The sequence below is a fragment of the Anabrus simplex genome, chromosome 6, assembly GCF_040414725.1.
Source record: "Anabrus simplex isolate iqAnaSimp1 chromosome 6, ASM4041472v1, whole genome shotgun sequence".
Classification (NCBI taxonomy): Eukaryota; Metazoa; Arthropoda; class Insecta; order Orthoptera; family Tettigoniidae; genus Anabrus; species Anabrus simplex.
The window spans coordinates 244,824,152-244,836,957 of record NC_090270.1 but is presented as its reverse complement, the minus strand read 5'-3'; positions in this window follow the sequence as shown (position 1 = coordinate 244,836,957).

Here is a 12,806-nt window from a genome sequence, read left to right as displayed (position 1 = left end):
TCCATATGAGCACGCGTGCCAGAAAATATTCAGTCATAGACACTCCCTCCTGTTGTCTATATTCACCAAAATCCATTCTCTCTCACAACCTTGTACATTTTTATCCAAAGCTTGTCAATGAACTTATTTTTATTCTCCTAAATTAGACATATTATTACGGTACATTTGAAACCATGTTTTACTTTCACCAATGAAGGGATTTGACAAGATCTCCAACATGTATTCCCATTCGATAATATTATCCCTCAACTTACTTGCAAATCTTTTCTCGACTCATTTTACAAATTCCATAGGAATAAACTGTTTTTCAGAAAATTTAGGCAAAACTTGGCCCCTATTGTACAAACCACTCGTTACCACCACTTGTCTTATAGGCAGATCGTCTCTAATTTCTTGCCATAGTACCCTCTGGCAATTCAAAACTGTTTCTTCTGCTACTTTCTCAGCATTCTCTTTTATAATTCTCAATTCTTCCTGTAATTTTTCCTCTTTCTATGTCACCTTCTGTGACAAAGTTTCCTGTTTTTTCTGTAGTTCACTGACCCGCCCAAGCATTTTTTCAAACGTTTCTACCCTACTGACGCATTCCCTCGTATCTTGCACCACTGCATTATGGATCTTGTCTAGTCTTTTGTCTACGATCTCTTGAATTTCTTCCCAAGTAATAGAAATCTTATTGCTTAACTGTGCGATATTGTTACTATTCTCTGTAGGACTAAATGTTCCCTTGACTTCCTCATTCTGAGTATTATGACCGTTCACAATGTCTCCAATAGTATGTCACAATACCCAGAAGATGAGATATGCCATTTTCTGTGATAAAAATTGTCCAAACTAGCATTTTTCACCCGTTCCGGGACATGAGCGGCTCTCTGCTGAGTCGCGGGACTGAACATTCATTGCACATAATTAGGGGTGAAAGAAAGTAGAAGTGCCTGTGTGTAGGATCGTTCTCTCTTGTGTGCGAGAGAGCTCACCGACACACGCCATCACGTGACTGAGAATCTAAGTCACCAAGTAGCCCCCAAGAAGTTGTTCCAACGTAAGAACTAGCACAATCCCATAATTCCCCTATAATTTTACCAGTACCAACTCTCAGTTTTCAATTGTCTTAAAAAATAATAATGCAAATTGCGAAGTACTCAACGGATATTCACATTTAAACATTCTTCTGAATTGGGGAATTTTACACTTAATTATGAAGCAAAAAAGTGTCTTACATAACTGAACGGACAATTATTACGTCGTAAACAAAGGTGTGCCTTAATGGATAATAGATGTTGGGTCCTGACCGCGGAAGCAAACTGAAGGAATCCCACGAACTTTGTAACGCCCACTGGCTGATACCAGATGACGCTTTCAAGATTACCCGAAAACCTATGATGCGACTCTAATGAGATTCAATCAGTGAAAACTGGAGTGCATAAGCTGCGATTTGATACTTCATTGTCGTGCGCCGTCTATTAGCGGACCCATTTCTGACAAAGTGGTTAAGTGTAAGACAGGGACACGTAACTTTGCCAGTTAAAATAAACCATATCTATCTATCTATCTATCTATCTATCTATCTATCTATCTATCTATCTATCTATCTATCTATCTATCTATCTATTTTTCTCTCTCCACTCACTTCAGGGTGGCTTGCCTATATATGATGGAGCATCAAGACAGACATCACTCGCTTCTTGACCTCACCTTGAATTCTTCCGTTCATTGTTGTTCTTTCTTGAAGTTATAATTCTGGAGGTGTGAATAGTGCACCACAGTGATACAAGTATTCGTGATTCTATGTGAAATTTAATTTCAGCATAATAAAGTGGCTTACATGTACAGTGCAGGTAAAGCTTATCACTAGTAAAATTCATAAAACAGTATGAAAATGTGCTTATAGTTGTCCGTGTGACGAGGAGGTTTTGTATTTAACCTTGTAAATAGCTAAACTAGTGCGGCTTGATTAGCATAGATTATGCACATTGTTTAACCAAGCATGCAGATAAGTATGACGAGGTAGAGATTTTATGGATCTACTAACAGTGTGTTATAAATAATCAGGAGATAAACTAGGAGAGAGAAAGGGCGGCTTATTGTCGATATAATAAATGGCAATGTCTACCAAGTAATCCCTAACACAATGCGGAGCTCGTCTTACTTATGACTAGCGCAGTGAAGTAGGACTGAGTTACTGTTATTTAACATAGGAAGTGTTGATAAAGCCAGCAGTGCATCCAGTGATGCTTCAAACGAACGAGCGTAGTTTCAGGGCCTGGATCGAATGCAAATTAGGAAGATAGGCAGATGAGAAAGAAATAGTGACAGGCGACTGGACAAAACCGTTACTAGTTTGGGAAGCTTGAGTTAATGAGTAGTTCCAACCATAGTGAATCTGTGACATGTAATATAGACTAACACATTTACATAAGATGAATTCTCATTTGCATAATAGTCAACGAGAACGTCGGAAACTGAACGAAACATCTAGCCGTTTGCCTGTCGTTCATCCTGCACAGCAGAGATCTTCTAGACCGTCTAACGAGTTCAAGTCACCATGCACGTGAATCATCGGCAGATGAACCGAGGACTCCACATCAATGAATTTATCATGAGGTCCGAGTTAATCCATGGTTGTGCCCTCTTGAGAGCTTATTTTATTATTGTAAATTATTTGTGTATTACCAGTACAGTAGAGGTATCCATAGAAACTCTTACTGAAATTCTGTTGACCGAGCTCGATAGCTGCAGTCGCTTAAGTGCGGCCGGTATCCAGTATTTGGAAAATAGTGGGTTCGAACCCCACTGTCGGCAGCCCTGAAAATGGTTCTCCGTGGTTTCCCATTTTCACACCAGGCAAATGCTGGGGCTGTACCTTAATTAAGGCCATGGCCACTTCCTTCCCACTCCTAGCCCTTCCCTGTCCCATTGTCGCCATAAGACCTGTCTGTGTCGGTGCAACGTGAAGCAACTAGCAAAAAAAATTATGTTGTAATTAGGATAGGCTTAATTGCAGTTTAGAATTGTGTAATTCTTGTGTATTCATTTCGGTATTCAGTAATTAACAGCAGTTTTTGTCCCGTTTGGGGTTGTAGGATAAAAATAGAGTACAACTAAGTAGCATTGTAGTGTAGTTGTATATTAATTACTTTATTGTCGTGTGATCTTTGAGTACTATGCCAGACAGTATATCCCTCCATTCATTTATTTTTTGAAAATAATTATTTTATTTTAATTATTGTTTTCATTTTTTCCATAAAGAATGGCCAAGGAGTGCAAGTGTAGGAACTGTGGGTGTGGCGAGGCATTGAGGGGTATGAGGGAGGAGTTGGAGAGTTTGAGGGAGATAATTAAGATTCTCGCAGAAGACAGGAAGGAAGATAGGACTCCCTCCAACAATGTACAGGTTACACTATGTGCACAAGAGGGAAGGGAAGGAAAGGTGGGAGTTGTAGAAGACAGGTGGTCTAATGTTATAAAGGAAGGAAATTGCAGGCTAAGGGCTCTATTCAGGATCAGAATGCAGGACAGGTGTCTGTGCGAAATTGGTACGAGTCATTCCAGGTAGAACAACAGAGGGAAAATGAGGAACAGAGAACTGTTGCTGAGATCTGTGGAAGTAGGTGGAAGGGAAAAGGTAGGAAAGGGAAATCTAGAGTAGGCGATAAGAAAGGACAGGTGGAACAGGGTCATGGGAAGGAGAAAAGGGAGGAGGAAATAGGTTCTGCAGCTATCAGGAAAGATAGGGCTGACCAGGAGGGGAGGGGATCAAATGAGGTGGGTAGGGTTGAGGCTCAGGTCATGGGGGATTCCATCGTTAGACATGTGGGGAAAGTGTGTGAAGGAAAGGGAACCAGTGTGGAGTGTTATCCAGGAATTAGGTTGAGGCTGATGTTGAGGAAAGTAGAAGAGAGGGAGGAGGGGAAGGAGAAGGTGGTAGTGTTTCACGTTGGTACCAACAACGTAAGGCAAGCTGATATAAGTACCAACATAGTTGGAGATGTGTGGGATATGGTAAATGCAGCACGGGTGAAGTCTAAGGAAGCAGAGATTTTTATCAGTGGAATACTGTGTAGGAGGGATACTGACTGGAGGGTGATTGGGGATTTAAATGAGAATATGGAGTGGGTATGTGGGAACCTGGGAGTGAAATATCTAGATCCTAATGGGTGAGTAGGAGATAGGGATCTGTGCTCAGATGGCCTTCACTTAAACCGCAGTGGTATGTATCAGGAAATTTGTTTGGAAGGGTAATAGGAAGGTCCATTCAGGGAAATGGGGTGGTCTAGGGAGCAGTGATACGGGAACAGGGAACTGGAAATAAAGTAGAGACGACAAAAATGTTAGTGTTGAACTGTAGAAGTATTGTAAAGAAAGGAATAGAATTAAGTAATTTAATAGATATATATTTACGAGATATTGTAACAGGAGTTGAATCGTGGCTGAGAAATAATACATTGGATGCAGAAATTATCTCACAGAACTGGAGTGTGTATCGTGAAGATAGGATAGGAATGGTGGGAGGGGGAGTATTCATTCTGGCGAAAGAAGATTTTGTAAGCTACAAAAATGTTAAAGATGACACACATGAAATTCTAGGTGTAAGGCTCATTTCTAAAGATAATAGGCAACTAGATATCTTTGGAGTGTACAGACCGGGAAAGGGTAGCGCTGAAACGGATTCAGAATTATTTGATAAGATAATCAGCTATGTGGGAAACGACATGGAAAGGAATGTGATTGTAGCGGGAGATTTGAATTTACCAGATGTCAATTGGGAAGGAAATGCCAACGACAGGAAACATGACCAACGAATGGCAAAGAAGTTAATATGGGAAGGACACCTGAATCAGAAAGTGATGGAACCGACTAGAGGGAAAAATATCCTGGATGTGATGCTGGTAAAACCAGATGAGCTCTATAGAGAAACTGAAGTACCGCGCTGTAAATGTGATGATTAAGGCCAGATTTGGATCCGATATGTAATGTGTTGCCGATAGTGGCCGGGGAGAGAAAGAGGTGTTATAACTCGCTATGAAAGCACGATAAATAAGAGGAACCGAACTGGTCCGCTATGCCTAGAGTGAAAGCACGGACTGCCCGCAGTCGGTTTGTGATTTATGATCCCCGACAAGGAGGGACGAGCAAAGAGTTTGCTCCATGGTAATGGGAACAGAAAACAGTAGCTAGCTTTATTCTTCTCGAGACAACGATTACATGCAGCCATTTAAATATCATAGATTCCAATGTTCATTAGAGGAAGAATCCCACCAGTTTCTTTTCTTAATTGTTTAAATCGTGTAGAGAATTACAGGTTGATTATACCCCATGTCCCAGAAGATCCTGGGTTCAGTCCAGGAGACAGTGGAAGTTTACGCTCACTGTTACCAGCAGCAGATTGATTGTGCCATCTGTAACTCATCCTATGTGTGTGAAATGTATTTGTTCTTGCCCATTTCTTACAGGAAGTGCTAAGATATTACATTCACGATGTATTGGATATTTGAGTCTCTTCTATGCATTGTTCACAGGAACAACGTGTAAATAATGTCGTGTTGTGTGTATTGATAAAAATCCCGACGAAACAAGCGCCATGTATAATACTGTATATTCAGTTATGATTAAGTTAGCTTGCTAGGGAACTAACGTGATACGACATTCAAGTGTTTGAAAGTATATTCATAATAACTCACAAATTACCTCAGATCACATGACGATAATAATGGCGTATAGCCCCCGAAGAGGCCTGGTGCAGGTCTTTTTCTAGTAGACGGCCTATTAGGCGACCTGCATGTCTGTGAAGATGAAGGCCCTACCTAGGATGATTTCTAATGTTGAATACGCCACACACATCCAGCCCCCGAGCCATTGGAATTAACCAATTAAGGTTAAAATCCCCGACCCGGCCGGGAATCGAACCCGGGACCCTCTGAATCTAAGGCCAGTACGCTGACCATTCAGCCAACGAGTCGGACACATGACGATAGGGACCCGTAACTTGAAATTTTGGATTGGATTAATTAATGATATCTAGAGTGAATCGTCGCAGGATATGCTCATATTTAATTAAACATGTTTGTTAGGTTATATGGCGCAGTGTGACAAGTGTTTATTTCTTCTTCTTCTTCTTCTTCTTAATATGTTTACCCTCCAGGTTCGGTGTTTCCCTCGGACTCAGCGAGGGATCCCACCTCTACCGCCTCAAGGGCAGTGTCCTGGAGCTTCAGACTTTGGGTCGGGGATACAACTGGGGAGAATGACCAGTACCTCGCCCAGGCGGCCTCACCTGCTATGCTGAACAGGGGCCTTGTGGAGGGATAGGAAGATTGGATGGGACAGGCAAGGAAGGGGGAAGGAAGCGGCCGTGGCCTTAAGTTAGGTACCATCCCGGCATTTTCCTGGAAGAGAAGTGGGAAACCACGGAAAACCACTTCCAGGATGGCTGAGGTGGGAATCGAACCCACCTCTACTCAGTGGACCTCCCGAGGCTGAGTGAACCCCGTTCCAGCCCTCGTACCACTTTTTAAATTTCGTGGCAGAGCCGGGAATCGAACCCGGACCTCCGGGGGTGGCAGCTAATCAGGCTAACCACTACACCACAGAGGCGGACAAGTGTTTATTTAATACTAGAAAATGTACCCGTGCTTAGCTACGGTATTCTACATTCTATACGGATATCGAAGTAAATACTGTACGCGCAGTAAATAACATTGTTTTAAAATTGCATGACTTAGCGTTATCTGAGAAATAGCATAAGGGGGGTGGGGGGTGGAGGGGTTCTCGTACGTTGTTTCCAATGTAAAGTGTGGGTTGCGGAGTTGTGATGATAACGGCAGGCTCACTTGCCTACTGTCATTCACAATGGAGTTGGGAAGTTCACATTATAATTGCAGGTCCCATTGCCTACTGCGCGGTCACAATCGATTTGGACACCCTGCGGGCGGAGGACGCACATGTAAAATACACCCGCGGTATCCCCTGCCTGTCGTAAGAGGCGATTAAAAAGGGCGACCAAGCGATGATCAAATTAGAACCATGAGACTACTTGTAATTAGTACCATCACGCAGCGAACAAAATGGGTCGCATTTACTTGCGCGTAGTGCCACTGTGTTAGGTACGCAATAGGTTTGTGATTAGTAGCGACAGTGTGTGAATCAGGATGAGGGTCTTACAGTACCTGTGATTCGTACCCCTATATGAGCAACACCATGGGATGAGCGATACCATGGTTCTGCCTTGCCTATGTTTAGTTCCCACTATGTGAGGAATACCACGGGATAGTTCGGGTCCCTGTGGTTAGTCCACTTATGTGAGGAACGCCGTAGGTTTGCGTTGCCTTTATAGTTTTGGGGTTGCCTGTAAATTTCGCCGCAATGTGCGAAACACCATAGGCCTGTGTTTTGCTTGTGCGCATTACACTACCTGCGAATAGTATCATAATGTGTGAAATACCCCGAATCTACTCTACTTTTGATTAGTACCGCCAAATGGTTCTACTTTCGTAGCGATACGTACCATTATGAGGGGCTGATGACCTGGATTTTGGGCTCGTTTCGACTACAAGCATAATCGATTGAGCATCGTGCTTTGTGCCAGCTTCTGTGCATGTGAGGCACTGTGGATCGGTTCCACTGATCGTTTCAAATTCACATCCATCCATCCATCCATCCATCCATCCATCCATCCATCCATCCATCCATCCATCCATCCATCCATCCATCCATCCATCCATCCATCCATCCATCCATCCATCCATCCATCCATCCATCCATCCATCCATCCATCCATCCATCCATCCATCCATCCATCCATCCATCCATCCATCCATCCATCCATCCATCCATCCATCCATCCATCCATCCATCCATCCATCCATCCATCCATCCATCCATCCATCCATCCATCCATCCATCCATCCATCCATCCATCCATCCATCCATCCATCCATCCATCCATCCATCCATCCATCCATCCATCCATCCATCCATCCATCCATCCATCCATCCATCCATCCATCCATCCATCCATCCATCCATCCATCCATCCATCCATCCATCCATCCATCCATCCATCCATCCATCCATCCATCCATCCATCCATCCATCCATCCATCCATCCATCCATCCATCCATCCATCCATCCATCCATCCATCCATCCATCCATCCATCCATCCATCCATCCATCCATCCATCCATCCATCCATCCATCCATCCATCCATCCATCCATCCATCCATCCATCCATCCATCCATCCATCCATCCATCCATCCATCCATCCATCCATCCATCCATCCATCCATCCATCCATCCATCCATCCATCCATCCATCCATCCATCCATCCATCCATCCATCCATCCATCCATCCATCCATCCATCCATCCATCCATCCATCCATCCATCCATCCATCCATCCATCCATCCATCCATCCATCCATCCATCCATCCATCCATCCATCCATCCATCCATCCATCCATCCATCCATCCATCCATCCATCCATCCATCCATCCATCCATCCATCCATCCATCCATCCATCCATCCATCCATCCATCCATCCATCCATCCATCCATCCATCCATCCATCCATCCATCCATCCATCCATCCATCCATCCATCCATCCATCCATCCATCCATCCATCCATCCATCCATCCATCCATCCATCCATCCATCCATCCATCCATCCATCCATCCATCCATCCATCCATCCATCCATCCATCCATCCATCCATCCATCCATCCATCCATCCATCCATCCATCCATCCATCCATCCATCCATCCATCCATCCATCCATCCATCCATCCATCCATCCATCCATCCATCCATCCATCCATCCATCCATCCATCCATCCATCCATCCATCCATCCATCCATCCATCCATCCATCCATCCATCCATCCATCCATCCATCCATCCATCCATCCATCCATCCATCCATCCATCCATCCATCCATCCATCCATCCATCCATCCATCCATCCATCCATCCATCCATCCATCCATCCATCCATCCATCCATCCATCCATCCATCCATCCATCCATCCATCCATCCATCCATCCATCCATCCATCCATCCATCCATCCATCCATCCATCCATCCATCCATCCATCCATCCATCCATCCATCCATCCATCCATCCATCCATCCATCCATCCATCCATCCATCCATCCATCCATCCATCCATCCATCCATCCATCCATCCATCCATCCATCCATCCATCCATCCATCCATCCATCCATCCATCCATCCATCCATCCATCCATCCATCCATCCATCCATCCATCCATCCATCCATCCATCCATCCATCCATCCATCCATCCATCCATCCATCCATCCATCCATCCATCCATCCATCCATCCATCCATCCATCCATCCATCCATCCATCCATCCATCCATCCATCCATCCATCCATCCATCCATCCATCCATCCATCCATCCATCCATCCATCCATCCATCCATCCATCCATCCATCCATCCATCCATCCATCCATCCATCCATCCATCCATCCATCCATCCATCCATCCATCCATCCATCCATCCATCCATCCATCCATCCATCCATCCATCCATCCATCCATCCATCCATCCATCCATCCATCCATCCATCCATCCATCCATCCATCCATCCATCCATCCATCCATCCATCCATCCATCCATCCATCCATCCATCCATCCATCCATCCATCCATCCATCCATCCATCCATCCATCCATCCATCCATCCATCCATCCATCCATCCATCCATCCATCCATCCATCCATCCATCCATCCATCCATCCATCCATCCATCCATCCATCCATCCATCCATCCATCCATCCATCCATCCATCCATCCATCCATCCATCCAATTAATTCTGGTCAGTGGAGGATTTTGATCTTTTATTTTGTCATAACATTCCGTACCATTAGGGGCCGATGACCTCGATGTTAGGCCTCTTTAAACAACAAGCATCATCATCAATCGATTTGGGGAGATTTCGTTACAATGGCAGGCCCCCTTTCCTACTTCCAGACAGATAACCACTGAGGAGTTTTTATTGTAATGGCAGACAACTTCTCTACTACCAGTCAAAATTGATTTGTACAGTTATCATTACAATGACAGGCCCTTTTTCGTTCTGACTGCCAACTTACTGCTAGTCGCACAGTGTTGGTGTGTTTCCATTTAAATAGCAGGCCACTATGCCTAATGCTAGTCATATTTTAGATGGTTACATTTATTTATAATGGTGAGCAATCTGGCCTACAACCAAACATAATCGGGTGAGGGAGTCTGAACAAAATTGCATGCTCCCTTGCCTTCTGAAAGTCAAATCGAGAAGGGAAATTCATTACAATTGTAGGCCCTCCTTTCTAATGCCAGTTACACAGGAGTTGGAGAAGGACCCCATTCCTACCTACCAGTCAAAGTCGGTGTGGGGAGTAGCCTACTGATTACAATAGCAGACACACCCTTTCTCGATCTATAGAAATCGACATCAGTGAACATATAGAGATCGACATACGAAAGTATATGCATGTTTACAATATTGCAGACCTTCATTTACAGATTAACTGCTGCTAAACGGTACGTCATATCGACAAAGGATTGTACCATAAGACGCAGTATTTAGCGGCCTAAATGGCTGGTCCTATGATATTTTCTCTCATCTCATCTATTCATGGGTCAGATTGAGTAAGAAACGCTGAATAGGGTTAAATTTGTGTAAGATTATCTTACATTGCATTATTTTTCGGATAATTATGTGACAGAGCATTTGGCTCACATATGGGTAATGGGTGGGCAAATATTCGTGTAGAGTTTGATGATTCTATCTTTTCCTGTATGTGATTGAAAGTATGAATTATGCATGTAAAAAGTCCAAATTTACTTAAAATCGTGAAATAGAGACTAATATAACGTATAAGGGATACAGATATGACAAAAAGTCGTAAGACCAAGGTTGAAGATCGCTCCAAATTGAGCGGAGATTGTGCCATCCGTTATGTGATACGACTTCCCGTTCATTCCACGAAATACCTCGAAACGAAGGTCTGCACCACCATTAAAATTGCCTCCATATTTCGATATTCTTCGGTGATAAAAAGTGTAGATTTTAAAGATCTTGATAGTTTTCCGTCCGTTACAGGCTGAAACGTATAATTTTGCAAAATTTCAATTTTCTTGCTTGTCTGGCAGATTATGCAGCAATCTGGATTTTGGGTGAGGGGGTAAAAATTAGGACTTTCAGGAAACTACATCAAAAATATGCAGATGGTCATTATTACCCCTCAAACGGATAGCTGTACGAAAATTTCACCAAAATAGATAAGAAATCTGCTCCACATACAACACTTTTTGGGCTATGTCTGCTGGACGTAACCTGCAAAACCGACCGTTCATGATATCTCACTTATTAATCCTCCTGTCGAAAAATGCACATGAGAAAAAGAAATTAGAAATGGATTTCCATTAAGGATTGTAGATATCCATTAATTTCGGTTGTGCATATTTTGAGTGCAAAATCATTGTTTCGGTTTCGGATAAACCCCCAGTAAATTTAGGTATTCAGTCCACCTACTCAAGGGCAGGTGGATTCTAAAGATCAAGTTTTGTAGAAATATATTCAGTAGTTTTCAAGTTATAAGAACTCATACAATCAAACAGACACCAAAGCTAAGAAATATGCAGATGGTAATTATTACTCCTGAAACGGATAACTGTACGGAAATTCCGCCAAAAATAGTCAATGTACAGACACACGACCGTTACGATTATATTTATATAGATGAGAGATAAGCGTGGGCACGTTTGTAAATGCAAACCTTCATTTCGAGATGTACAGCTCCTAAACGGTACATCATACCAACAAACGGTTTGCACCCTCAGACGTCCCTTTTATCTCTCTACACGTTTGCTCTTAAAATATTTTCTCGTACCTCCCATATTTATGGGTTCGATTGAGTTACGATATTTGAATGGGGTGATTTTTGAGTACATTTTTAACATTTTACATATTTTTCACATACTTATGTAGAAGCTAGAATCATGAAATTTGGTTCGCATGTAGCCATTGATCGTATCGATGTGCGTGACAAATTCGATGATCTATCTTTCCTATAAGTGTGTCAAACTAGGTAACATAGTGTAAAAAGCACAAAGTGTCAAACTAGGTAACATAGTGTAAAAAGCACAAAATTTTACGAACAATCGAAATATACAGCCAAATCTACCCTATAAGGGAGAGAGAGAGAGACGACAAAATATCACAGGACCAAAGTTGTATCACAACGGAGATTGTGCCATCCGTTTTGTGATAGGACTTACGTTTAGCCGCGAAATACCCCGAAACGAAGGTCTGCACCGTCATTAAATTGCCTCTATACTTCGATATTCTTCGGCATAAAAAGTGAAAAATTTAAAGATCTTGGAAGTTTTCCGTAGGTCACCGGCTAAAACGTATAATTTTGCTTAATTTCAATTATCCAGCTCGTGTGGTAGATTGTGAGGAAATCTTGATTTTGGCCGAGGGACGGGGGAGGGGGAGGTAAAATTTACTACTTTCAGGAAACTATAGATAAAAATATGCAGATGGTCATTATTACCCCTTAAACGGAATGCCGTACGAAAATTTCGCCAAAATTGTCAATGCACAGACATACAGTCGTTACTATTTGTTTTATGTAGGCCTAGATAGATAAGGAATCTGCTCCACGTATAACACCTTTTGGGCTATGTCCGCTGGACTTAGCCTGAGAAACCGACCTTTCATGATATCTTCCTTATTAATCCTCCTGTTGTAAAATGCACATGAGAAAAAATTTA